Source organism: Neofelis nebulosa, chromosome 7, assembly GCF_028018385.1.
Source record: "Neofelis nebulosa isolate mNeoNeb1 chromosome 7, mNeoNeb1.pri, whole genome shotgun sequence".
Taxonomy (NCBI): domain Eukaryota; kingdom Metazoa; phylum Chordata; class Mammalia; order Carnivora; family Felidae; genus Neofelis; species Neofelis nebulosa.
The window spans coordinates 64990604-65017034 of record NC_080788.1 but is presented as its reverse complement, the minus strand read 5'-3'; the positions used below and the strand labels follow the sequence as shown (position 1 = coordinate 65017034).

The 26431-nt window shown below is 43.6% G+C and overlaps 1 long non-coding RNA gene across 1 annotated transcript; it reads right to left on the bottom strand.

Annotated features, from left to right (window-relative positions):
- On the bottom strand, positions 1–12607 carry LOC131518163 (uncharacterized). The gene is made up of 3 exons (XR_009264956.1): positions 12372–12607; positions 5621–5691; positions 1–322 (listed from the first exon to the last, which is right to left on the bottom strand). It is a non-coding gene; the product is annotated as an uncharacterized LOC131518163 (long non-coding RNA).
- Positions 12608–26431: the final 13824 nt, after the last annotated feature.

The window sequence follows — 26431 nt, the reverse complement described above, 5'->3', positions numbered from 1 at the left end:
GGTTGTGGGAGTCCTCTGGAAACATGCTAGACTGAGTCTTCATGACTGGGGACTGTCTAGCACAGGGAAGTTCTAGACTTTCAGGGCTGAGGGGTGGGGAATCCCAAATCTTCCCGAATTTTTCCTGGGACTTCTGTAGATAGGAGGTGCCTCTTAGTTCATAGAGGACTTTCCGTTTTTATTTGTTTATTACTCACCAGAGTCCTTCCCAAGGCACAGAGATAAGTGACTTGTCTTAGGCTGCAAGGTGAGTCAGTAACAAATTGAGAATTGCATCATGTCTTCAAATTTGGCCTCTTGACCGAAACAGCATCGAGTCTTTCTGGAAAAGATTATGTCACAGGTAGTAAAACTTTTGTCTTTGCCTTTGTTCATCTCATTTCTGTTTCCTGGTTTCTAGCAGGTATTTGCAAAGTCTGGTTAGCCTTCGTAATTGATCTGCATTATACAATTTTATTTTTATGCACTCCTTCTCTGATAAGTCATTTTGTTTCATTTAAAAAGGCAGAAATCCATGTAACAAAAAATAAAATAAAATGACATATCAAAGACTGTGTGTATCCTGGAAATCATCCCTACTGCAGCCCTTGCTTTGTGCCATGTCTGGTCTTATAGTTTAGGGAAGCAAGTACTCAACTCGATGCCTAAGAGCAGTTTTAGTATTGACCTTGAATATGTCATTTTTGCCTTTTAATAGGGACTTGTGTATATAAACTGGAAGAATCCATTGATTTTTACTATGAACATAAATGTCAAAAATCTCCTGAATTTCATACCTTGTTTTCTTGAGAAAAAATTCCCAAAGAGCACTGATCAGAAATACAATGAACTTCTGGAGGGGCTAGATGGTCCTGGAGGTATACTTCCCTCCTTTCTCCTTCTCTGGAGCTGCAAAGGCCAGGATACCCTTAAACTAGTTTCAAAAGGCAGGTCAGGGACCATCAGACTTTGAGATTTGTAGTGTTTTCCTTAGCGTTTAAGTAAATAGTGGTGGGTTGTTAGTTCAGTTCTTTGTTTCTTTGCTTTGCACACTAGACAGGTCACTCCTGAAATCTTAGTCTTCCTGGCAGTGCTCTACTTATAGCATCTGTGATAATTTCCAATCTCACTTAATCTTTTCTTTTAAATGTTTATTTTTAAGAGAGAGAGAGAGAGAGAGAGTGGGAGAGGGGCAGAGCCAGAAGATCCGAAGCCTGATGCTGGGCTCAAACTCACGAACTGTGAGATCATGACCTGAACCAAAGTCAGATGCTTAACCGACTGAGCCACCCAGGTGTCCCCATCTCACTTAATCTTGACTGAACACCCTGATCTTCAGTTACATAAGCAATACAGTAAAACATCATTATTCCAGACTCAATCCTTTTAGAGGTTAGTAATTCCAGAGGTATGAGATGAAGCTTACTGTTTTAAAAACATATATATGGAGAAATTATTTATTAAGCCTAAGTATATGATTGGAGGAGCAAGGAGTTCAACTGCTAAGAAGAACACTACTTTGGAGATACAAATGCTTTTTAAATGCTGCTGCTACTAATACAGAGAAGTTGAGCAAAGTAGACAGAGCCAACATTCTACAAGAAGCTTCAATTAATACATGTCCTGTGAAGTTAAAAAAAAAAACCCAAAAATCCATATCCTGAAAGATATTCTATAGATGAGACTTAAAAAAAATGACATTGACCATAAGAGACTCTTAAATACAGAGAACAAACTGAGGGTTGATGGGGAGGATAGGGGAATGGATGATGGGCATTGAGGAGGGCACTTGTTGGGATGAGCAGTGGGTGTTGTATGTAAGTGATGAATCATGGGGATCCTGAAACCAAGAGCATAACTGTATACATACTGTATGTTAGCTAACTTGACAATAAGTTAGGTTAAAAAAATAAACACAAATATGACATTGACCTTCTTCACATCAGTTGGTCCAAACTTGAGAAGTTTATCTAGATGTTATAATTTTATAAGGTTTGGAGGGACTCATTGAACCGTGAGTTTTCTTTTCAAATGTTTATTTATTTATTTTGAGATCAAGGGGGGGGGGTGGTGGTGGTGGGGAGGAGGGTCAGAGAGAGAGGGAGAGAGAGAATCCCAAGCAGTCTCCACACTGTCAGTGCAGAGCCCAACGGGGGTTCAAACTCAAAACTGTGAGATCATGTCCTGAGCTGAAATCAAGAGTTGGATACTTAACCTAAAGAGTCACCAGGGCTGCCTGACCCACCATATTTGAGGACAATCTCAACCTCTGGGATTTGAGTGTGGTCTTCAAATGTATGAGTCTGTTTAGGTGCATATGTTTGTGTGTGTGTGTGTGTGTGTGTGTGTGTGTGTGTGTGTGTGTGTCTGTCTGAGGGTGTGTACCCCTGCGGTGTGTGTGCTGTGGTGATAGATATTTAGTGCTGACAGATTTCAGGGGAGCAGACCCAAGGAAGGGAGCAAGGACAATTGAAGTTACCTGTACAGAAAAGAGGAAAGCAATCATCTTGGAATTTTAAAATTAAGTAAAAGAGAGACTTTGCAACATAAAAAACAAAGAGGGGGAGTTAGAGGCCTGTGTAACTTCATCAGAAATCTTAAGATCTTTGGCAGAATAAAAAATGGAACCCACCAGAATAGAATTTCTGAGATAGATAGTTATTTCTGTATTTGCTAAGTGTTTATGTTTGGGGATAACAAATGAGTCTTGAGGTTTGTGACTTAAAAGAAGAGGCCTGTATCCTATTCCTGACTCTGGCAAAGAGTAAAAAAAAACTCAATCCAATTCAACCAATTTCTAGGGAGAACACGGACATGCAAAACTCCTTCAGGAGCTTTAATTCCGGTTAGTAAAACGGTATCATCGGGTTACCTCTGCACAAAAGTAGCTTCCTCACTCATTGGCTCCCATAGAAAGAGCCAATGGAATTCCTATAGAAAGAGCCATATGTATGGTTATATTTATGAATTGCAACCTCCCAAAATAGGGCTACTCGAGTTAGAGAACTAGTAAATGATAAACCTAGAATGGGAATCTTGATCTTTTGTCTTTGAATTTAGTTTTTACTACTAACCATGCTGCTTCCTCCATAAAATATTTCACCCTAAAAAATGTTTGAGCACAATTCATTCAGCAGATTAACACTTTTCAATAGATAAATTGTCCCTGTTTGGAATGCAGTCTAGGGCAGATGTGTGTGTATGTGTTTTCCCCAAGTTTTTGTTACAAATTTCAAACATGGAGAGAAGTTGAAAGACCAGTACACAGAACACCTACCTACCTTCCACCTGGTCCCAATAACTCTTAACAGTTTTCCCTGTTTGTTTGCTTTCTTTTAAAAAATATTTTTAAGATTTATTTATTTTTGAGAAAGAGAGAGAGCGAGAGAGCTGAGAAGGGGCAGAGAGAGAGGGAGACACAGAATCTGAAGCAGGCTCCAGGCTCCAAGCTGTCAGCACAGAGCCCAATGCAGGACTTGAACCCATGAACCGTGAGATCAAGACCTGAACCGAAGTCTGGCGCTCAACCGACTGAGCCACCCAGGTGCCCTTGCTTGCTTTCTTTTAAAAAATAATTTACGGACATCATGATGCTTTATCCCTAAATACATCAATCAGCCTAAGTCCCCTAAGTATAAGGACACTCTCCCACATATCCATAATTTTCACTTACAACAACAATAATTCTATAATAGTATCCAATAACTAGTCTATAGTCCTTTTCCCCCCCAGTTGTCCATTTCCTGTTCAAATGTTCTCAATTCCCCGAAGAATGCCTTTTATAGCTCTTTTCTCTAGAACTAGGATCTAGAATCCTAGAATCTCTAGAACTAGGATCTAGAATCATTCACGTACCTCTTTCCTTTCTGCCTGATGACATTGATTTAATGAAATGTCTGACAGTTGGACAGTCCTTGGAATATGACAGATTTTGGTGGGAAAGAAAGGGCTAGGAAAAACCTGCAGAAAGGACTGTTTCTTGGAAGGGTGTGGATGGGATGTTCTGATGGGAGGAACCCCACAGAATCTGCTAGAAAAAGGTGCTGCAAACATCCCTCCATGCCATGCATCTGCTCAGCGTAGCCAGCAGATTGACCTTTGCTCTTTCTGCCTCCTCCATACAGATTCATAAAATGTCTGAGGATTCACTTTCATGTAATATTTTAATTTTTCTGTTTTTGCCTAATGCATTTTTTTCTCAGTTTTTTCTTGTTCTTCTGTGCCTGCTTATCCTCTCCATTCAGTGTGGGGAAAGCCAGGTGCTCTGGAGGGCTGTTTCAGCCATCTCTCAAGAGTTCCTGTACATTGTTGCCCTGGGAATAATGGTTGTTAGAAATGTTCCAGACCGCATGCTGGATCTCCCATTGACTCTTTCCCCTCCCCACTGTTGCCATGGGGCCAGCTCCCTTCTAGGACTGTAAGGCAATGGTCCATCAGACTTTTCTTTTCGAAGATAGTAACTTGTCATTTTTTGTTACTAAAATGTTCATTTTAGTAAAGATAAGAAACACACATAAGCAAAAGAGTATTTACTCTGCCCTGACCATGATACAATTGGATAGTTTGGCTATTCCTGGCATGACAACCATATTCCTGAACCTCCAGTATTCGTTTCCTATTACTGCTATCAGTTACTCCAAATTTAGTGACTGGAAAATGACACTAATTTATAACCTCACCATTTAGCAGGTGACAAGTCAAAAAAGGGTCTTATGGGCTGTACTCACATGTTGAGAGTTGCATGCGTTCTGGAGGCTCAAGGGGAGAATCCGTGTCCTTGACTTTTCCACCTTCTAGAAGCTGCGGGCACTCCTTGGCCTTTTGTCACTTTCTCCATCTTCCCAGCTCAGCACTCTGATCTCTAATTCCATGGTCACATCACCTTTTTCTGGCTTTGTCCCTCTTGGCTCATTTTATGAGGACCTTTGTGATTACACTGAGCCTACAAGGCTAACCTCCCCATCTCAAGACCTTTCATGTCTACCTGCAAAGTCCCTTTTGCCATGTAAGGTCGTAGATTGACAAGATCCAGGGAAAATGTTTTTTGTTATAATATGAGGAACAGTGAGGAGATTTTTGGTTTATTTTGTGGGAAGAGAGAAAAGTAAAACCAGAAAGAGAGAACGGAAGGTTCTGTGAGGTCTATTCTAGTTCTGGCTGAAGTATTGGACTTGAAACCTGTGGGGTAGGCAGTGGTGGCCAGAAATGGATGGAACCATTTAAAAAGACTGTGTGCTTCTGGGCACATGCAGGGCTGATTCAGGATCAGGAAAAACTATGGCTTGGAGTTACCTGTTTTGCCAAGAACCCAGCAGACTTCCCATGCACTGGTAATGGAAGCATGGGGACAGTTGGATAGGACAGTGGTATGGACATACAGGTAGAGGTCATGCATAAGAGAGAGAGCTGGTAGGTGAGAGAAGGGACAGGTGAGTGCCACAGGTCAACTGTAGATGATCCTCCATATAAATAATTTCCTTCTATGATATATGGGACTTCCCCATATGCCATGTTTAGAGATGTACCAGTGTTTGTCCAACTACTCCTTTCTTGTGGGCATTACCGATTTTCCATTTTAAACCACAGCATGGTTAACATTCTTGACACTTACACAAATCAATCCTTTCTTAGGATAACTTACCTGAAAGTGGGATTGGAAAGGGTATAGGAATCATTCTTAGGCTTTTGAAGTGTGAAGTACAGTTTCCTTATCTGTAAAATGAAAGGGTTAAGATGAAATTGGTGACTTTCCAGCTTTCTTTTGTTTTCAGCCAATATACTGTTCCAGCAGAAACTTTTGAAGAAACCTGGGAAGTAAGTGAACCAGAGGTAAACCCACTATGGTGGAGGGGAGCTGGGCCCATCTGTTTCTGCCTCCCTGTCCCCTTAGCCTCCAGGGGCTCTGAGGAAACTTTAGGTCTTTGAGACACCACAGTTTGTAAACCACAGAGCAAGGTGACCTCACATTCCTTTCTGCTGACATCTTTGCTGTCAGGTACTTTGACTGAACTGCCAGCAGTCTAGACCATTCTGAGATCACTATCACTGGGTCCCCGCCAGATCCCCCCTAAGGGGTCGGTAGGTACTTGTTAATCTTAGCCGGCAGCCATTTCACAACAGGTCAGAAGCAGGAGGGGTCCTCCTGGCCAAATTGAAAGAGAAGAAACCAGGCCACACCTGCTTGCTTGAGGGAGACAACAGGGGAGCCTGGATGTGACAGATGAATTGGGGAAATTCCTGTGACTCAGAACTTGGGGAATGTACACAGTGTATAATAAAAGTATAATTCTAAATATACAGGTGACTTTGAGAATATCAAATCCAACCTCCTCTTTTGGCAGATGAGAAAAATGGAATTAGAGAAGGTAAAGGTTTTGCCCCAAGGAACACAGCAATTTAGTAGCACAATCGAGCATTTTGTAAACTACACAAGGACTCTTCCGCTTTTACTACATTTGAACCTCCCTTGCTCCCCATAAAGGGAAAAGGACAGAGGGGAGGAAATTAACATTTAAAACACCAGTTAGGTGCCAAAGAATGATCTAGATGACTTCCTTATGCTTTGCTCACCCTGCCTGGATGGAGCATTTTGCTGTCTTGCCGGTGGGGTCTTTGCCTCCTAAGTTCAGTTCTGGGCCCAGAAGCATCCAGTGGTGAGTGACAAGGCTCTAAATTTAAACTCCAGCTCTGATGACAAAGACCATCCTTCTCCAACTTGGATCTAATTTGCTAACCTAGAAAAGTACCTGTTGTCTAAATATCAGATTTCAAAGGAATTTGGGAAGTACTTTTAAGACCACATAAAGTAAAAGATCATAAACAAGACCTGATAAGAGACAAAACTCTCACTCAATAGGATCTAGACCTAGCAATATGATTGAAACACATCAACCTAGGAACAGAATATGACTTGAAATGCTGCCCAGAACATATTCTTGGAGATACTTCCCTGGAATGAAAGTTGGTGCTACAGAGAAAGGTGTAACACATAAGGAGAAATTCCCTGCCTCAAGTCAGTTTCCTCTGGGAAATACCATCTAGTGTTTAACACTGTCGTGTTCTCTCTGAGTGGGAAGCCCAAGGTACTCTTCATAAGAATGTGAGGCTTAGGTCCAAATCTCCAGTCATTCAGAAGACTTGGGCCCCCAAGCTGCAGGCATGGGATGTAATCCTTGGGGAGATGAGCATATGTGCAGTTACCTTGAGTTTGAACTTGAGCACCTGTTTTCATCCAACTCAAATCTATAAGAGATCTTGCCATGATGGGGGCAGCAGGGCATTCCAGGCCTTGTCCACCTATATCAAACTTCTCTTAGAAGTTTACAGTGCTATAGAGGGGCACCTGGGTGGCCCAGCTGGTTAAGCACCCTACTCTTGGTTTCAGCTCGGGTCATGATCTCACAGTTCGTGAGTTCTAGCACCCACGTCGGGCTCTGTGCTGAGGGTGTGGAAACTGCTTGGGATTTTCTCTCTCTCCCTCTCTCTCTGCCCCTCCCCTGCTCATGTTTGCTCTTTCTCTCTCTCAAAATAAATAAATAAACTTAAAAAAATACTACAGATTGGAGCCCACAGGCATGAGTTATGAGAACACTAGGAAACCTCTAGAGTTTACTGATGGGATTTGGTTTGCCTTGCACAAAAGTGGTATGACTCAGGAAGTCCACTGGAATGCACCTCAGAAGTCCAAGGTTTTGTGAGCAAAATAGCCTTCAAGGTTTCTCCCAGAGTCTAATGTGGCTGGAGCCCTACTCTGCTTCTCCACTCCTTCGAGTAGATTCCAAAGCCACTTCCCTTTGGCCAAGTCACATAAAAGTACCTTTTTATTCCTGAGAACTATAAGCTGCTACCCCAGTCTGGCATGCTCTCCATTGCCTCCCTCTACCTCCACCAAGGCTCAGGCCCTGTTGTGTTCTTAACATGGCATCATCCCCTACTGTCTTCCCTATGCTCAGCATGTGGGTGGGTTACTTCTATCGTCTATTATACCACCGAGATTGTCATTAGCTGCTGTATTGTAGTGTGTTCAAATTTTTCATGTGTGTGAATCCCACTGACCTTAACATTGACACAGTTCTTGAGATTAGGCTAGAGATATGGTGATGAACTTGACTTACCATTCCAGTAAGTCTTAGACAATGAATGCATGAGGGTAGGAATTGGAAGTCAAACTGCCTGAGTTTCAATGCAGACTCTGCCTTGGTCAAGTTACTTAACTCACCTGTGCTTCAGCCTCCCCATTTGTAAAATGGGCATACCAGTGGTGCCTACTTTATAGGGCAGAGAATTTATGTAAAGTGACAGGCACATTATAAGTCCTCAAAAATGTCAACTGCTATTATTATTCCCACTTTCCAGGCACTGGGTGGGCCATTTTCATCCACCATCTCCTATATTCATGGTAGAATTTGATAGGGTATTGAGCAAACACTGTGGGTTGTCTATACCCCAGCCAGTTACTGCTTCCTCCGTGCCTGCAAAGTCCTGCTATTGTGTAGGTTTGTTTTCCTGTCACGTTGTCCTAGGGAAAGGTGATGCTGCCCTCAGCCCAGGAATAAGTGCTGAATACTCTAAACCAGTCATGGCATCCATCATCAGTGATTGGTTCAGAGGTAGTCATGTGACCCTGCTCAAGCCAGGGAGGCCTGAGTAAAGCTTGGCTGGGTAGGGTTGGGGGTAGGGGAAGTTTTCCTCATTGAGGAAAGACAGGTACATAGAAAGAGACATCCTTCTTCCTTACTCTGGACCTTCTGGTATCTAGATGTTTGCCTGGAATGTCTATAGCTGAAACAAAAGCCAGCACAGAGGGAAGAGGCCAGAGCCAAGCAAAGCAGAGGCAGGCCCTGGCTCCCAGCATACCTGGGCATTTGCTGTTCCATGAGATGGGCTTTCCCATGATTATTAAAGCACTCAGTAACTTCCGCCCAAAGAAAGCATCCTAACTAATATACTTAAGTATTTGCCCCCCGTGTCCCAGATGAGGAAATCAAACTTCAGAGAGACCTGCAGTATTCATTCCAAATCAGGAGCACAGCACGTGGCCACGCAGAACGGTTCTCATACATCCCCTGTGGCCTCCGGTGCCCACAGCATCGTAGGACAAATATTTGCTGTTTAATAAGCCGGCGGCACTTCCGAGACTTGTGACGCTTACCAGCCTATGTTGCATTGGGGGGGCGGAGGAGTCTAGGGGTTCCATGACAGAGTGCACTGTAACACAACATGCTTCTGCGGTTTTAATGACTTTCCAACCCAATGCGCATGGTGAGTGTCATGAGTTCTCCTAACAGCAAGAAGAGTTATTACCTCAAGTGATTCTCGCTTCCAGGGCTCGAACTTTATTTAAGCGACAGACTTGGTTTGGTAATAGCCACCTCTTGATGTCATCTTTGAAAAGGACAAGATTCATGCTATAAGTGCTTCAGAAGAGGCCAGGTGTACAGAATTGATCACAACACTAGTCTCCGCGCGGAGAGAGTCCTCTGACTGGGATCTGGTAGGAAAGCTGGGGGAGGTATATAAGAACAAGGTCCAATCAGGGTGGGAGGGAGACGTCTCAAACTTTTCTTACCTGAGGAGCCTGTGCTCAGTCTTCATGGACGCCTTTCTGATTTTTGCCAGGGGGATGGAATATTAAAGGAGACCTTTGATTCTACTGAAAGCTAGCCAAGGGAAAAGTAGCCAGCAGTGACATATCTCACAGTCACAACATAATTGGGTTCCCCTTCATGTTCTTATCTTATACAGTCTGTGCCAGCCAAGCTCAGTTCTCACTGAAACTGCACCTGGGCAGGACTTTAAGGTCGTGACCTTGACTGATAAGGCCAAATGAAGGAGTTTAAGCCAGGGGACTAAGAAGACATCTGGGCCATTGCCTCTCAGTATTAACCCACAACATGCAAATTATTTTTTAAACCCTCATCCTATCTTAAGAAATAATCAGAGGGGAGAAGGCAATAATAAGAAGAGTGACAGTTATTACTTCCTGAGCATTTATTACATATGAGGCTCTCTTTAAACTCTCTGCATACATTGTTATTTGAGTTCACACAGCCTGTGTTAAACTATCACAACTTGCATTAAAGAGTATTAATTACATGAGTATACCTTTCACAACAACAATAATAAATACTGTTATTATACATGAGAAAACTGAGGCACAGAGAGGTTAAGTAGCTTAGCCAGGGTTTCAAAGCTGGAAAGCGGCAAAGGCAGAATTTCAATCTTGGTATTCTAGGTCAAGATTCCAGCCCTAATCACCAGTCCCTACTGCCTTAGTAGCCAAAATAGTTCATGAGAAGGAACAGATGGTTTGAAAATGGTAAACAGATGGTAAAGAGCAAAACACTTTTATCAAGCTGGTTTCATTTCTCAACCTCAACTGTGCCTCAGAGGCAGCAGGGCCTGGTGGGAGAAGCCTGCATGGCTGGATAGCTGGCACCCAGTTCTGACTCAGCTCTGTCTGGTTTTTAAGGCCCACAGAGGATAAGCAACATGCTTCCCTCTTTTGGATGTTTGAACTAAAATTTAATGACTTACCAACTTTTAGGGACATTCATATCACCAACTGATTCAGAATGTTTATGGTGGAGAATGGGAACCTGAATTTCCGACAAGCTTTATGATGCAGGTGGTCTTGGGACCATGAATGGAAACCAGCTGATCCGTGGGGCCCGTGTGTTATTTAATGACACCAGGCTACTTGCTGTCGTGGTGGTGTCGGGAGTTGGGCAGTGGTGTGGTGATGGGGCACGTACTGCTCACTGCCTCTGACCCTTTTTTCTCAGGTTAAGAAGGATCAAAGGAGCTCAAAACTCAGGGGCATGGAATGGAGTAGCTGCCCATGTAACTTTGGTGCCTGTCCCCCGCCCCCCCCCCCCCCCCCCAATCATGATAGCCATGTTCTGGTCTGTGTTGTTGGGTTTGGGTTAATAACATTGCAATGAAAAGCTGGAATCTGAAAGAGCCCCCAATTCTTTTTTTTTTTAAGTTTCTTACTCTGTTTTCACCTTCCTTTGTTCCTTCGTTCCTTCCTCCCTCCCTCCCTCCCTCCCTCCCCTGACAGTCCTCCCTTCTCCCTTCCTCTCTTCCTCCTTCCTTTATTGTGGTAACGAGATTGTAAGGGTCAAGGGCAGGCCTCCCAAAGATGGTCACTTTGGCATGATGATTATTCTGAGCTGATGACAATCAAAACCCTGCAGGCTCCAGAGAAATTTTGGCCCTCCCTTAACTAAACAGAAGAATCTAAATTGGGGGTCTTTCCCAGAATAATGATTTACTACCAGAGATAATTCTTATCTGAGGGACTCATCTGTCTGGCCAGAAAAACATCTAACTACCAAATATCTGCTCTTCTCCTCATTGCTCTGTGAATTTCATTCCTTCCCTTCAAAGTCCCAGACCCCTACCCATCCTCCTTAGTTCAGGATGACATATACATCCCATTTTGCCTGCCTGACTCTGGAATTTCCATGTCTATGTGGCTTCTCCATGCATAATACTATTAAATTTTATTTTCTCCTGTTAATCTGTCTCATGTCAATTTGATTCTTTGTCCAGCTAGAAAGACTTTAAAGGGCACAGGAGTTCTTGCTGCCTGTAAAGGAGACGGAATATTCTTGCCCCACAACACGATCTACCCTCTTCACAAAATTGTTTTAAATATACAATATGGTATTGTTATTTATAGACACAATGTTGTACAGCACATCTCTAGAACTTATTCATCTTATGTGACTGAAACTTTATACCCATTGAATGACAACTCCTTACTCCCCCTCCCCCCAGCCCTGGGCAACCACCTTTTTACTCTCAGTTTCTACGAGTTTGACTATTTTAAATACTTATTCAAGTGGAATCATGCAGTGTTTGTCCTTCCACAACTGGCTCATTTTGCTTTGCTTAGAGTCCTCTAGGTTCATCCATGTTGTCGCATATGGCCGGATTTCCTTCTCAGGCTGAATAATATTCCTTTGCTTTTGGCAATGATTTCTTAGATACAATGCCAAAAACACAAGCCACAGAAGCAAAAATAGACAAGTGAGACTATATCAACTAAAACATCCCCAATTCTCAAGTAACTTAAGTGATGTGAGTTAGAACTCTTTCTTGCTCTCTGCACTTTTGCTTTCTCCACCCTTCTCTTTAGGAAGGTTTTGTCCCAGCTCTCCTAGTGTGAGGCTAGCACACAGGAGCTATACTTGCAGAACCCCCGCCCTCCCCCACCGCCCCCCCCCCCCCAGGACCTTTCTTTGGCCCGATGCTGCTGGTTGATAGTTTCCTGCTTGCCTGGGTGCAACCTCCGTGAACCAGGTGGTCTTTACCAATGAATGACACATGGCCAATGAGGTCCTTAGTCCCCTTCCAAGGAACCTTTTAAAACTTCATTTACTTACTTTTAAAGCTGCGCCTTTTTGAGAAAGAATGAAATCTGGCCTTTTGTAGCAACGTGGATGGAACTGGAGAGTGTTATGCTAAGTGAAATAAGTAATACAGAGAAAGACAGATACCATATGTTTTCACTCTTATGTGGATCCTGAGAAACTTAACAGAAGACCATGGGGGAGGGGAAGAAAAAAAAAAGGTTAGAGAGGGAGGGAGCCAAAACACAAGAGACTCTTAAAAACTGAGAACAAACTGCGGGTTGATGGGGGGTGGGAGGGAGGGGAAAGTGGGTGATGGCCATTGAGGAGGGCACCAGTTGGGATGAGCACTGGGTGTTGTATGGAAACCAATCTGACAATAAATTTCATACTAAAAAAATAAAAATAAAAAAGTAATAAAAAGCTGTAAAAAACCCATAAAGCTACGTCTTTCTGAGAGCCAGCACGAACCGGCATCTGGTCTAATTTTAGGGTCACGGCTGAGAACAGAGGAGTGAGAAAGGATTTCATCGTTAGCTATTGAATTGTGGACTCTCAACTGTTAGAGAATAATTGTTTTCAAAGTAAAACCATGACTCGCATACAGATACAGAATGGACCCATGTCAAATTCTTTATTTAACTCGCTAATATTGAGAGAACTAGTACGATATTACAACTACTTCAAAGGAAAAGCCAAAGATGGTCACTTACATGGGCAACCAGAAATGCTGATTTTAACTTGCTATTTGATGCAAAAACAGCCTGTACCACAGGGCTGGAAATCAGTTGTGATTTCACCGGACCAAATTCATTTGCTTTTAATGGACAGGCATCATTTGCATGGCTCTCAGGTCTCCACAAGTCAAAACCTAGAGTTGCAAAACAGTTGAAGGCCAAGAAAGGCACAGACTCTAATGAGTCTAATGAATCCAACAACCCTGGAAGGGTCCTCCAGACAATATCCTGCATTCCACTGAAAGGCACAATCACCTTGCCAATTTCAAAGGTTTTTTTTTTTTCTTCACAGGGTTCGTTGACCCTATTGTGTGTTTCAGTCCAGTCAGCTGGGGGGCTAGAGAGCCTTTGTCTGAAGTCACTCCAGGAAACCCTTCCAAGCACTAATTTCCCCTCTGGCAACATTGTTACATAGCCCAGCCCCAAAGCAGTTTAAGTGAGCATTTCGTTCTCCTCCTGGAACCTGCACAGGGCCCCAAGCCTGCTTTGCCTGGCGGCCTCCCGTGCTCCTGGAGCACTCCACCCCACCGGGCCTGCCTCCACCTAGTGTCCACGATGGGGACCCCCGATGATGGTTCTCTTGCCTTTCTCCACCACCCAACACTTTCTCGGGGAGTCTTGTGCAAGGGAGAATGCCTGCTCAGTGTATCCTTTTTTACCCCAGGGCTCAAGGATAAAGAGGGGGAGAGCAAGGGGGAGGTCATGTTTAGAATTCAAGTTTTCTGATCACTGACTTGCCCCCAGGTTGTTTTAGAAAAGGAAGAACACTAGTGAGACTGCCAGAGGGCAAGTCTCACGTAATGAGTGTGTGGCCACGTGTGTGTGAGTGTGCGTGTGTGCGCATGCACATGCGTTGGCACAGAAACTTTCCCAGGGAGAGTAATACCTTAGAGTAAGGATACCAGGTAGAGTGTGGGAGGGGGATAAGCAACACCAGCTCTCCCCCTCACTATACTGGCTGTATAGGGAATTTATTGTTCTCTTCCTCAGTTTTCTAATCTGTAAAATGGGAATAATAATAGTCACTATCATAGCATTTTATGTGAGTTTATTCATATTGACTATATTTATACAATGTAAACATTAACACTGATAAAGCACTTATGTGCATTTTACATGTATTTGATTTTATTATTTAAATAACTATTTGTTATTGGAAGATATTATTCAATACTTTAGGAAAAGGACCACTTTTCCTTTCCATACTTTTACTTTAGGAAAAGTACCACTCGGGGACACCTGGGGGGCTCAGTCAGTTAAGCGTCCAACTTTGGCTCGGATCATGATCTCGGGTTTATGAGTTAGAGCCCTGCATTGGGCTCTATGCTGACACCTCAGGGCCTGGAGCCTGCTTTGGATTCTGTGTCTCTGTCTCTCTGTGCCCTCCCCTGCTTGTGCTCTCTCTCTCAAATATAAACATTAAAAGAAAGAAAGAAACGTACCACTTCTAACTTGGGTAGAGTGATGTAAAGGTACAGAGGACATTACAAGCAGCTAAGAAGGGCAGTCTTTTGAGCTTTTTTCTGCCCTGGGTGGTTACAATCTTCAAGAAAGAATGCTGCACTCTGTAATGGCTAGGGAATTAATTTTGCTCTTGCTCTGAGCAGGAGAGGGACTGAAGAGATGGTAGCACACTGGCCTTCCCAGAAAGGTGACCCAAAAGTGCTCAGTGTTGGCCATAGAGTTTTGACAAATGATGGGGCTCTTTCCAGGGCTCAGTTCCCAGAGAAGGGGAGCTGTGAGGAAGCGCACCATCTCCCTGGGAAACCCCTGCTTCAGGAGTGCTGGGAGAGCACGGAGGTGGGGAAGGTGGACATGGTGGCTGTGGACCCCCATGTGTCTCCCAGCTGGCGCTCAGGAAGTCCCCAACCCATCGCCACTCTTGAGAAACCCTGTTTGTGGAGAGAAGCCTGGGCCACTGAGGAAGTAATGCCACAGCCTGTGGGCTGCGGGAGGGGCTGGCCTCGGGGCATGTTGTCCTAAGCCTTGAGACTGTTTCCTGAGAGAACTGTCCTGATGGTGAAGAAGAAACCTCAGAACTGAGAACCTGAGAAGGAGGGAGATCTCTGGGAGGCCATTTTGGATCGTGTAAGAAGGAAAACTCAAAGTCGCAGAAAGCAGCCAGTTTCCCCTGGGTGACGCCAAAGACGAGCCCTAAACACTGCTGCTTCAGGGAATGGCCATAGGCAAGGAAGCTCATGTGTTTCCCCAAGTGGGAAATATGTGCCATAAATTGGCAATGTGGCTCAACGATTCAATCTGGATATCAAAGGTGGGCGGGGGGTCAAGAAGAGTCAAAATTCTCTCAAGGGCAGTGGCTTTTGTAGTTAACTGGGGAGCTGCAGGGCTGTGTCCTGGCGTGATGTGATTTCATATCCTCTTGTTAAGACTTAAGCAACGTTGTTTTAATTTATGTGTTTCTGACCAGAAAAATGGAGTTGTTTCTAGAAGTAATGTTGTTTTGAGGTAAGAATGAAGTAAGTTGTGTCAGGATGTCGTCATTTCATCTATTCTATGGAACGCTTTGTGAATTTGTGCTGGGGCCATGCTGGTCTCTGCATTGGTCCAGTTTTTAGCGTATGTGCTGCGGAAGTGGGCACCATTTCATCTGTCCTCACATAAGAGCTCAGTAGCTCAGCTGCCGAAGGTCTTGCTGGGGACTTATCAGTAAAAATACATGAAAAAGCAAGGGGACATTTAGACTATAAATACTGAGTGTGTGAGGATTATCCGAGAATGTTCGTCTGGGCAAGGCTGTGTTTTGCTGATCTAAATAGCTCTCTGAAAACCTTGGGCCAATTAACTTCTGCAGGAGTAAAAGTGACTCTTTTACCAACAGTGGCAAAAGCCATGAAGTGACCCCACAAAGATCATGTTGCCATCGACACTTGTTCCGTCGTTCCCTAAAGACGTGCTCTGGCAACAGGAGACATTTCCTTCTGCGCTGGCAGCTGGACTTCAGCTTTGGGTTGGCTATGGCATCTCCCCCAAGTACCAACTTGTGTAAAGACACACAAAACTTAGACTAGACTTCATTCCTTTTTTTTTTTTTTTTTAATTTTGATGTTTATTTTATTTTTGAGAGAGAGAGTGAGAGAGTGAGCACACGAGCAGGGGAGAGGAGGAAAAGTGAGAAGGGTACAAAGGATCTGAAGCAGGCTCTATGCTGACAGCAGAGGAGCCCCAGGGGGTGCTCAAACTCACAAACCATGAGATCATGACCTGAGCCGAAGTCAGGTGCTTAACCCACTGAGCCACCCAGGTGCCCCTGGACTTTATTCCTTTTATCTCTCCTTGCCTGGAACAATAGTGTGATTGGCTTAGAGTGTTATTATTATTATTTTTTGACTTATTAAAAGTCATTATCCTGGGGTGCCTGGGTGGCTCAGTCGGTTAAGTGTCCGGCTTTGGCTCAGGTCATGATCTCATAGTTCATGAGTTCGAGCCCCGCATCAGGCTCTGTGCTGACAGCTCAGAGCCTCCTTCAGATCCTCTGTCTCCCTCTCTCTCTGCCCCTCCCTCACTCACACTCTTTCGCTCTCAAAAATAAACATTAAAAAAATCTTTAAAAAAAAGTCATTATCGTGTATGCTATTAGCTTACAAAATTTCCACAGTGAACCCGTGTTATATAAATGGCTGCAAAGGCAAATTCGGTCTCTGAGATAATTTGCCTCCCCCAAGCAAAACATGCAGCCTCTAATGAGAAGGTGGTCCAGAGAAGTCTGATAACGAAAGGGCTTATTCTGTTCATGTGTAAATTTCAGTTGGTTGGTTAATTGATGCTTGATAAGGTTTTTTGAAGGGCATGTAAGTTACAGTCCCTTTTTCCTTACCACTGCAGGTCAGTGTTCCTGGCCACCACAGGGTGACCTTTCTACACTGCATATAAGATGCTGGTCTCTAAGGAGCCAAAGTTTTCTCCTTCCAAATTAGAGAAAGTTCTCTTTGGGGAGGGCCACAGATAAGGAAGAGAAGGAGAAATATCTTACTCCTCATAACACTGACATAGCTGTAGATACACGAAAAGCTATAGGTGGAGGGAAAAAAAAAAAGGAACCAGGAGGTTGGAGATAGAAACTCTGTTTTTATATTAATCTGCCCTCCTAAAGCCTATTTCAATTTTTGAAAGTTTCATCTCTCCTTATAGACTTCCTAATAGCAGGCTGCATGTCCAGAAATGTTCCTTACAATTAGGGTTACTTCTAGAAATTAGTTTGGGCCTAAGAAACTAGGGATTAGGCAAGGTAGAATGAGGCACAATTTTTTAGTTAATTTACTTATGTCACTGAATAGCTGTTTTTAAGATAATCTAAAATATTTTCTAAACAATATTCCTCTGTGAGATCTGAATAGATAATGCACGTGAAAGGAATTTTCTTTATTTCCTCAAATAAGTTTGAGGAACACACGGTTAATATATTGTACATGTTTCTGTGTGGTAGAATTGCTCAGATCTCAGATGTGGTGCACATCAAGGTAGATTATCTGGTGAGCAGTAATTCCTAAGCTTAGTCTCGAAATGTCATGGCACATTAGAGATTGAAGGAGCACACTTTAAGGGACGCTGACTATTTCTCAACTGGTTCGTTGATTTCCCCACTTGGAAGTTTCCTTCCAGAATTTTCAGCAGGACATACCACAGAGATATCATGAGGCAGGGAACCAACATGAGTCAGGGGACCGGGTCTCTGTCCTATCTTCTGCCTAGCAATGGCAAGTAGTGGCAAGTTGCTGGGCCTCATTTCTATCACCTGTAAAACTGAGTCGTAGTGGCCTTCGCTTGCAGGGAAATCGTTGGGAATATCAAATAAGAAATTTGAAATAACCTAACTGGAACTTGGAGATTGCGATGATAATGTGGGCTGAGAAATCCCTTATCTTGTTTGTTTGGATGAAACTTCATGCAGCACTGCCTCTTTGTTCTTTATTTACTCTTTATCAAGTCAACGAAAGCCTGAATGCCTATTTTATGTAAAGCCCTGTTTGAGTTGATTCTAGAAGAACTTTGCTAAGATTCATAGCAATCATCTGGAAATATTTAAATCCCCCAGATCACTGTGGTGGCATTATTAGGGAGATCGCGCAAATGCGGTAAGTCATTTTGGTTGTCTGGACAAGTTCAGTCTGATCATCCTTTTCCCCTGTTATTCACAGTCATTAATGAATCGTTTCCTTGTTAAATGGGTCAGTGGAGCGAAACCTGTGATTTCAGGGGCAGAGTTTGCTGCCGGGCATTTCTGCCTACCACGTCTGTGAACTCAGCTATCTTCCTTGAAGACCTGCTTTTGTAACTACCCTCCCAAAGAAGGCGGCTAGCATTGATTTGGGTCATTTTAGAATAATAAACCTGATGCTTTCAGACTGGGAATCATCCACCTCTGTTGTGTGGGAAAAGAAACAATGAGCTCAAAATGAGCTCAAAATGGAGTTACTTGCCCCATCACAGCAAACCAAGACTTCTCCCAGACATGGGACCCTTAAACAATCAATCTGAAATTTCCTGATCAGCACGAGTGAGGTGATCTGTTTAAGGCCCCTGCAGTTCACTTCCCCGCAAAAGATGACCTGGCCTGAAACCATCTTTTCTTCTCTTTTGCGAATAACTTCCTTGCTGCACCCTCCTTCTGCTTGTAAAATCCTTCCATTTTGCAGAGGGTCTTTCGAATTACTAGAGGGGATGGCTGTATCAAATGACTGATATAGGTAATTAGATCTTCAAATTTAGTCAGTTGATTTTTTTTTTTTTAACCGTTGTCTAAGGGGTGTTAGCAAACCTGCACGAAAAAAGGATTTGTTTCCAGGGACGTTTATGTTTGGCAATTGTTAAGACAAATATTCCTGAAGGGGTGGGTCAGGCAAACAAAGTTGCAAGTTAAGGACATAAGCGTACTAGAAGACCAGCACAAGTACCTGTGGGACAGCTTGAATAATAATACCATTCATAGGGGGCACCTGGATGGCTCAGTCTGTTGAGCATTGGACTTCGGCTTCTGGGTTCAAGCCCCGCTTTGGCCTCTGTGCTGACAGCTCAGGGCCTGGAGCCTGCTTCGGATTCTGTGTCTCCCTCTCTCTGCCACTTTCCTGCTCTCTCTCTCTCTCTCTCTAAGATAAATAAACATTAAAAAATTAATACCATTCATAGCAACTACTGTGTCGTTCTCTACACTTCACATAGATTATCTCCTTTAAATTTCATAACACCATGGGGGCCTATCATTATTAGCCTGATTCTACATGTGAGGAAAGCAGCAGGTTTACAATGCCTACTCTAGGGTTCTGGTTTCAAGGATAGTAAGTGATGTCCCAATATGGTGGACTTGTCAGGCAAATTGCCTATGGTACCTGTAGCTCTGGGGTGACCAGACAGGTATCCATCCAAGATCCAATCAGCCATAGCTGAATGGACTAGCCATAGCTGATTGGATCCTGGATGGATACTGGCCTCAAAGCCGGCCAATTCATTGGCTAGTCCTATTTTCTCAAGTGAATTAGGAGTCCTGGAGATAAGAGTCTCTATAAAAGCTCTGGAGATGAGGCAGCCATTTTGGATCCCATGCAAATAGATGAGGAGGTAGAGAAAACTCTTGCACTGAGTAAGGCAGACGAAAGGAAGAGCCCATAGGACACTAAGAAATGGGAAAAAAAAAACAAATAAAACCCAAACACTTCAACTCTGGGGTCTGATAGGCTGGGGCTGGAATCTAGACTCTGTTAATTATGAGTGGGCAGATTATCTAGCTTCTCTAGGACTCCATTTCCTCACCTTTAAAGTAGGACTGTTGGTGTCAGGTGACTTGCTTAGCACAGTGCCTGGCACAGAAGAAGCACTCACTGCATGATAGTCAGTATCATTATTATTAATATTTCTGATGGCTTGTCATTTCTCCTAATTTCTTTACCTAATTTCCTCTCCAAAAGATTCCAGCACTGTATCCTCACCATAACCCTCCTTTTACTAGAGTGAGACTTGCCGGGAATGCATGGGTTGTCATATGGTACCGAGATAACTTACCCTCTCCCCCGCTTTTTAAAAATAGACTTTATTTTTTAGAGCAGTTTTAGGTTCACAGCAAAACTGAGCAGAAGGCACAGGGATTTCTCATACACTCCCTCCCCGCACACTTGCAGAGCCTTCTCTATTATCAACATCCTCCAAAGTGGTACATTTGTTACCACATTTGTCCAACTTGATGCAGCTGCATCGACCTATCACCCAAAGTCCATAGTTTACATTAGAGTGAAGCCTTGGTGTTTTACATTCTCGGGTCTTGGAAAAATTAATAATGACATGTATCCCCATTATCATATCATACAGAGTGGTTTCACTGCCCTAAATGTCCTCTTCTCCATATATTCATCTCTCCCTCTCCACCACCCCTGGCAACCACACTGATCTTCTTACTGTCTCCATGGTTTCGCCTTTTCCAGAATGTCATGGGGTTGTACTCATATGGTATGTAGCCTTTTTGGACTGGCTTATTTCACTTAGTAATATGCATTTAAACATCCTCTTTATCCTAACACCTCATTTTTAGCACTAAGTAATACTCCATTGTCTGTATGTACCACAGTTTATTTATCCATTCACCTACTGAAGGACACATTGGTTGCTTCCAAGTTTGGTAATTGTGAATAAAGCTGGCATAATATCCATTCAGGCTTTTGTGTGGACATAAATTTTCAATGCATTTGAGTAAATACCAAGAAGTGGCATTGTTGGATCATGTGGTAAGAGAACGTTGGGTTTTGTAAGAAGTTGTTAAACTGTCTTCCAAAGTGGCTGCACCATTTTGTATTCTCAACAGCAATGGATGAGAATTCCTATTAATTTACATCCCCACCAGCATTTGGTGTTGTCAGTGCTCTTGGCCACAAACCTCCCCTTCTAAGACTGGTTCTTGAGAGAATGGTCCAGGTCATGTGTGGAATTTGTTCTTTATAGAGTCACAACAAAAGGAAGACAATATAAATAATTTAATCTCTCAACATTCCATTTCCTTCTTTTTTCATCAGGTATGGCAATCCAGCAAGAATTATTTATTTTATCTTCACCATGTACTTAATACTGCACTGGTGTGTGTGTGTGTGTGTGTGTGTGTGTGTGTGTGTGTGCATGTATGTGTGTGTGTGTGTGTGTAGCCTTGCCCCTGGTCAGAGGAGCTGATGGGTTGGTGGAAAAAAACAAAATAACAAACTCAAAACAATTGAAAAATAATGTGATAGTATGTATCAAGTATGCATGTTTCTTCAAAAAAAGTTTTATGTTTATTTTTGAGGGAGAGAGAGAGAGAGAGAGCAAGAGAGACCAGGTGGGAGAGGGGCAGAGAGAGAGAGGAAGACACAGAATCTGAAGCAGGTTCCAGGCTCTGACCTGTCAGCACAGAGCCCGATGTGGGGCTTGAACTCACGAACTGTGAGATCATGGCCTGAGCTGAAGTTGGATGCTTAACTGACAGAGCCACCCAGGCACCCCACGACATGTTTCTTTATAGTCGAATGACCCTTACATGAGGATGTATGAGAACATTTAAAAAACAAATAAAACCCAAACCCAAACCAAAGACAGATTTTCTAGCCTCACTCCCCAAATTTCAGATTCAGACAGTCTGAGGAGGGCAATGGTAAATATGAAAAATCTCCTCAGAAACTTTTGTTTTGTCCTGGACTTTGGAACTGCAGTTCGGTTAGGATTTTTGGAGTTTGGAGTTCTCAACAATACCTTGTTAGAAGGTTGAAAATTAGACCTGCATCCTAGAAGCTGCGAGATGGAGAGACAAAAGGGCAAATCATTCCAGACAAGGGGAACAGGGGGAGCAAATGCAGGGAATTTGGACTCTCCATGGCATCTACTGGGGGCAGAGGATGGAGTGTGGAATAATGAGGCCTATGAAACAGGAGTAGTGGGTCCACAAGGGAGAGCCACTAGGGCAGAGTTTCAGGCTTAAAATTTGCCTATACATTTGCAGATTCAGCATCATCTTAGCCTGTTTTTTTTTTTTTCTTTTGCAGCAGTCTCTTGTAGGTGGAGCAGTGCTCCTGCTGGGCCTGGTGGCTCTGAGAATGTCTCATTTCTATTCCTGGCCTCTACTGTCAGGGTGTAAAGCAAATCCCAGCTCCAAATGCCAGGAGGAGACCAATGGTGTTTGCTGAAGGGACACTTCATCTCTGCAAGGACATTCTGGATCAGCTGGTTGAGTCAAGACACCTGGAAAAGCCAGTTCTGTCCAATCTGAGCCAGTCTCGTGCTCGGTGATTGCCTCCAGGAAGCTGGCAGCTTAGCTGACTCACAATTTGGTTTTGTGGTACTGACACCCTCTTTTATAAGAAAGGGCTGTGCAAGACAGAGGAGTCCTAGCGAGGAAGGCTTCTGAGAAAGTAGGAAGATTTTAAAAGAAAATTTTCCCATGTGCCTTTGCTATCTATAACTCTATGTTGAACACCAGCCTGCTGCCTCCCTTCCCTCCCAGTGACCAGCAGCCTAGGCATTGATATGATGTGGAGCTTGTCTTCTGTGAGGGGTTCCTTCAGCTCCTGGGCTCCCACAGCTTTGCCTCCCCAGGACTGCTCTTCTCTGTGTCGATCCCAAAGTCTGGACATGGTCTGTCAACTTTTCCTTTGTCAGGTCTCCACAATCCTGTGTCCTTTGAGATCAGGCACAGACATTTGACGGATTGAATCTATGCAAATTCTGTAACAAGTATAGAAAAAGCTATAGAAAATTCTATAGTGTTTTGCGTTCTGAAAGCTCTCTGAATGAAAATATTTAGGGTCCAGGAATCTATTGTCAATAACTATCATTGGAGTTTCTGACGTCCACTGCCCTTCATGGCTATCTAAACATGGAGTGTCTAGAAACATCTTATTTTAGCCAGAGTGCCATGGTGAGAATTTCTTGCTTTGTGTTGTAGAGTGAGGGAAGAAATGTGTTTTGGATAGAAAGTTCTTCCTAGGCCCCATTGCCCTTAGGTCACCCTCTATGAGAAGGCTGTTGCTGCCAGTGTGCTTGCTGCACAGAATTTGTTATCACTATAGATTCAGACTCAGGTATTTTTCACTTCCAATGTTCAGGTATGATCTGCCTTATTGTTACAGTCCTTCTCCACCTCACATAAAGAAGTACAACAAAACAAATAGTCCCATGATCTAGAACCTCAGGAAGCCATACTCATTTATTAGAAGCGAAGGCAAGAACATTTGCTACGTGAGCCTTTGTTTTTTCCCCTTTCTGCATTCACAGACCAGTGTCATTGCTGGGGAAGCCTGGGTTGGGTGCGTAGTTGGGTGACTCAGGGGGAGGGGCACACCCCTCTGTGGAGCATAACTTTTCTCAGGAAGTATAAAACATTCCCCAATATTAGACTTTCAGGTCACTCACAGGCTTTCTTTTGAATAAACTGTGCCACTGAATGGGTGAATCCACATTTCTGGAATAGGTCAGACTTCTCCAGAGATATTTGTGGCAAGTGTTTCGAAGTGTGCTGGACCTCCATGTGAAGTAGTGGAGAATCCCACTGAACCTATTTATGGGGATGCACCTGCAAGGGGCCCAGCACAGACCAGGACCTCAGTGAGGGAAATTCTGTGACATGCCACCAATGCTCTTGGTTTCCTTCGAGTACCATGAGGGCAAATGCCTTCACCATGGTTCACCATGGTGACCTCAGTGTTCGTAGTAGTTGCTCAATAAGCCCATGGTGGATAAATACAAATCAAAACCACATTGAGATACCACCTCACACCAGTCAGAGTGGCTAAAATTAACAACTTAGGAAACAACAGATACTGGTGAGGATGTGGAGAAACGGGAAGCCTCTTGCACTGCTGGTGGGAATGCAAACTGGTGCAGCCACTCTGGAAAACAGTGTGGAAGTTCCTGAAAAAATTAAAAATAGAACTACCCTACGACCCAGCAATAGCACTACCAGGAATTTATCCAAAGGATACAGGAGTGTTGATTCATAGGGGCACACGTACCCAATGTTTATAGCAGGACTATCAACAATAGCCAAATTATGGAAATAGCCCAGATATCCATCAACTGATGAGTGGATAAAGAAGATGTGGTTTATATATACAATGGAATACTACTTGGCAATGAGAAAGAATGAAATCCTGCCGTTTGCAGCAGCGTGGATGGAACTGGAGGGTATTATGCTAAGTGAAATAAGCCAGTCAGAGAAAGACAGGTATCATATGTTTTCACTCATACGTGGAACTTGAGAAGCTTAACAGAAGACCATGGGGGAGGGGAAGAGGAAGAGGAAAAAATAGTTACAAACAGAGAGGGAAGGAGGCAAACCATAAGAGTCTCTTAAATACAGAGAACAAACAGGGTTGGTAGAAGGGGAGTGCAGGAGAGGGGGAGAAAATGAGTGATGGGCATTGAGGAGGGCACTTGTTGGGATGAGCACTGGGTGTTGTATGTAAGAGATGAATCATGGGAATCTACCCCTGAAACCAAGAGCACACTGTGTGCACTGTATGTTAGCCAACTTGACAATAACTTATATTAAAAAAAATAAGCACATGTTGGATAAATGAATTGATTGCCTTTGATGGGCTGAGTATGATGCTAGAGGTAGGAGCTGACTAAGTGTGGTATGGTATGAGTTGACTTAGAGGCATCGATTGGCTAAGACATAGGTGCTGTTCTTGAAGAGTTCTTAGGCTACTATGTAAGGCAAAGAGCTAGGGGAGAAAGCAACACAAAATGTAGCAATGGATTTATGTAAATGTCCTAAGGGAGCTCCAAGGAGGGAGCTAATTGTGTTGATGGGGGCATTCAGGTAGATCAGGGCTTCATGGATAAGGCAAACATGGAGGGCCTGTGAAAGGTTGATAAACGTGAAAGATTGAGAAACATTAGCCAGTCAGAAAGATCTAAAAAGACTTCATACTTTACGAAAGGAATAAGGAATGAGCTGGATTTTGAAGGATGTGGAGGGAATGGCTAGTGACGGGGGAGAACAATGCAAACAGGATTTCTATTGTTGAGGAACTCACTGCATAAAGGGTCAGGGACCTACCAATGAAAGTGTGAAACAAAGCCTACCACTTCCATACCCTCTGCAGATTTACAGAAGAAGCGACTCTGAGGACGTGTTTCATGTCCCTCAGCCCCTCAGGCAGATCAAGGTCTTTTCAGGGCAGGGATGCATTTCCTGTGGGCTAGACAAAGGCTACCTGGGAGAGATGTGAGGCTGGGTACCATCCAATAAGAGTGGTCCTGTCTCAGAGAAGAGAGGAGAAACCCCATAGAAAAGAGCCAGAGGTACACCGCTTAATGCCCAGGGGATGAGGAAGGAGTTGGAAGAGGCCACCAAGAATAGAAGTGTGTTTTCCAGGTCAAAAGGGCCTGCAGGAGAGGTGAGTCTAGGAGAGGACCCATGCAACACTACAAAAGAGAGAAAGAGTTCTCCTACCCAAGGATACCAACATGAACCATATGCCAGGCCCAGGAAGCACAGAGCCATCCATCAAGTATGGTCCTGTGCCCTAACCTCTCCTCACTCCTTTCCTCCTTTCTCCTTTAGATCTGACAGTGGGGAAGATTGTGGTAGGAAGAGGAAAGCTGATATCAAGCCTCTTGCTCCACTGTGGGCTTCCAGACTGTGGCTGGCCCGTGGAGAGAGGATTCAATACTAAGTGGGGTTCAGCCTCTTGACCATTACATGAGACTAGACCTTATTTTGATGAAAATGAGAATGTCTTTGTGCCTAAAGTGACTCCAATACTGTGCTATTACCTAGAAGTGAGCAAAAAAGCCAAAACACCTGCCAGGGTTTTTTTTATCCAAGGGCAAGGGAGGTTAACACACTGAAAAAAACATTAAGGTTTTTTGAGGGACAAAAACAGTACTGAGTACATTCTGAGTACATCACGAGTCATACTTATTCAACATGCCTCTTACATATATAAACAGTGCTTGACATGCAGCAGGTGTTTTTCCTGAGTAATGGCAACAAGGTTATAATGATAATACCAGAACCTTCTACATGGAGATACAGAAGTTATAAGAACACCAAAGGCCAAACCTAGAAGTTGAGGTTTGGTGTTGCTACGGAGTACTTAGGCTTGTTAAGTGTTTGACCTCACAAAAGTCACAATTACAAAGTGACCTCAGCGGCCACGTGACATTCCGAATGGGGTGGAGTGTACAGGCAGCCAAAGCCTATAGACGATGTCCCTTTGTGGAGGACAACTAATGATCGATGATTCCTGCTCTCTTATCTCTATAGAAAATGCACGCAAGTTGTTTTAAACCTTTTCACAAGTGAGGATGCAACCCAAAGATTGGCCTGAGGGTGCCTAGGTTGTGACTGACACAGAATAGAGACCGGGACCTTCTCTGTGG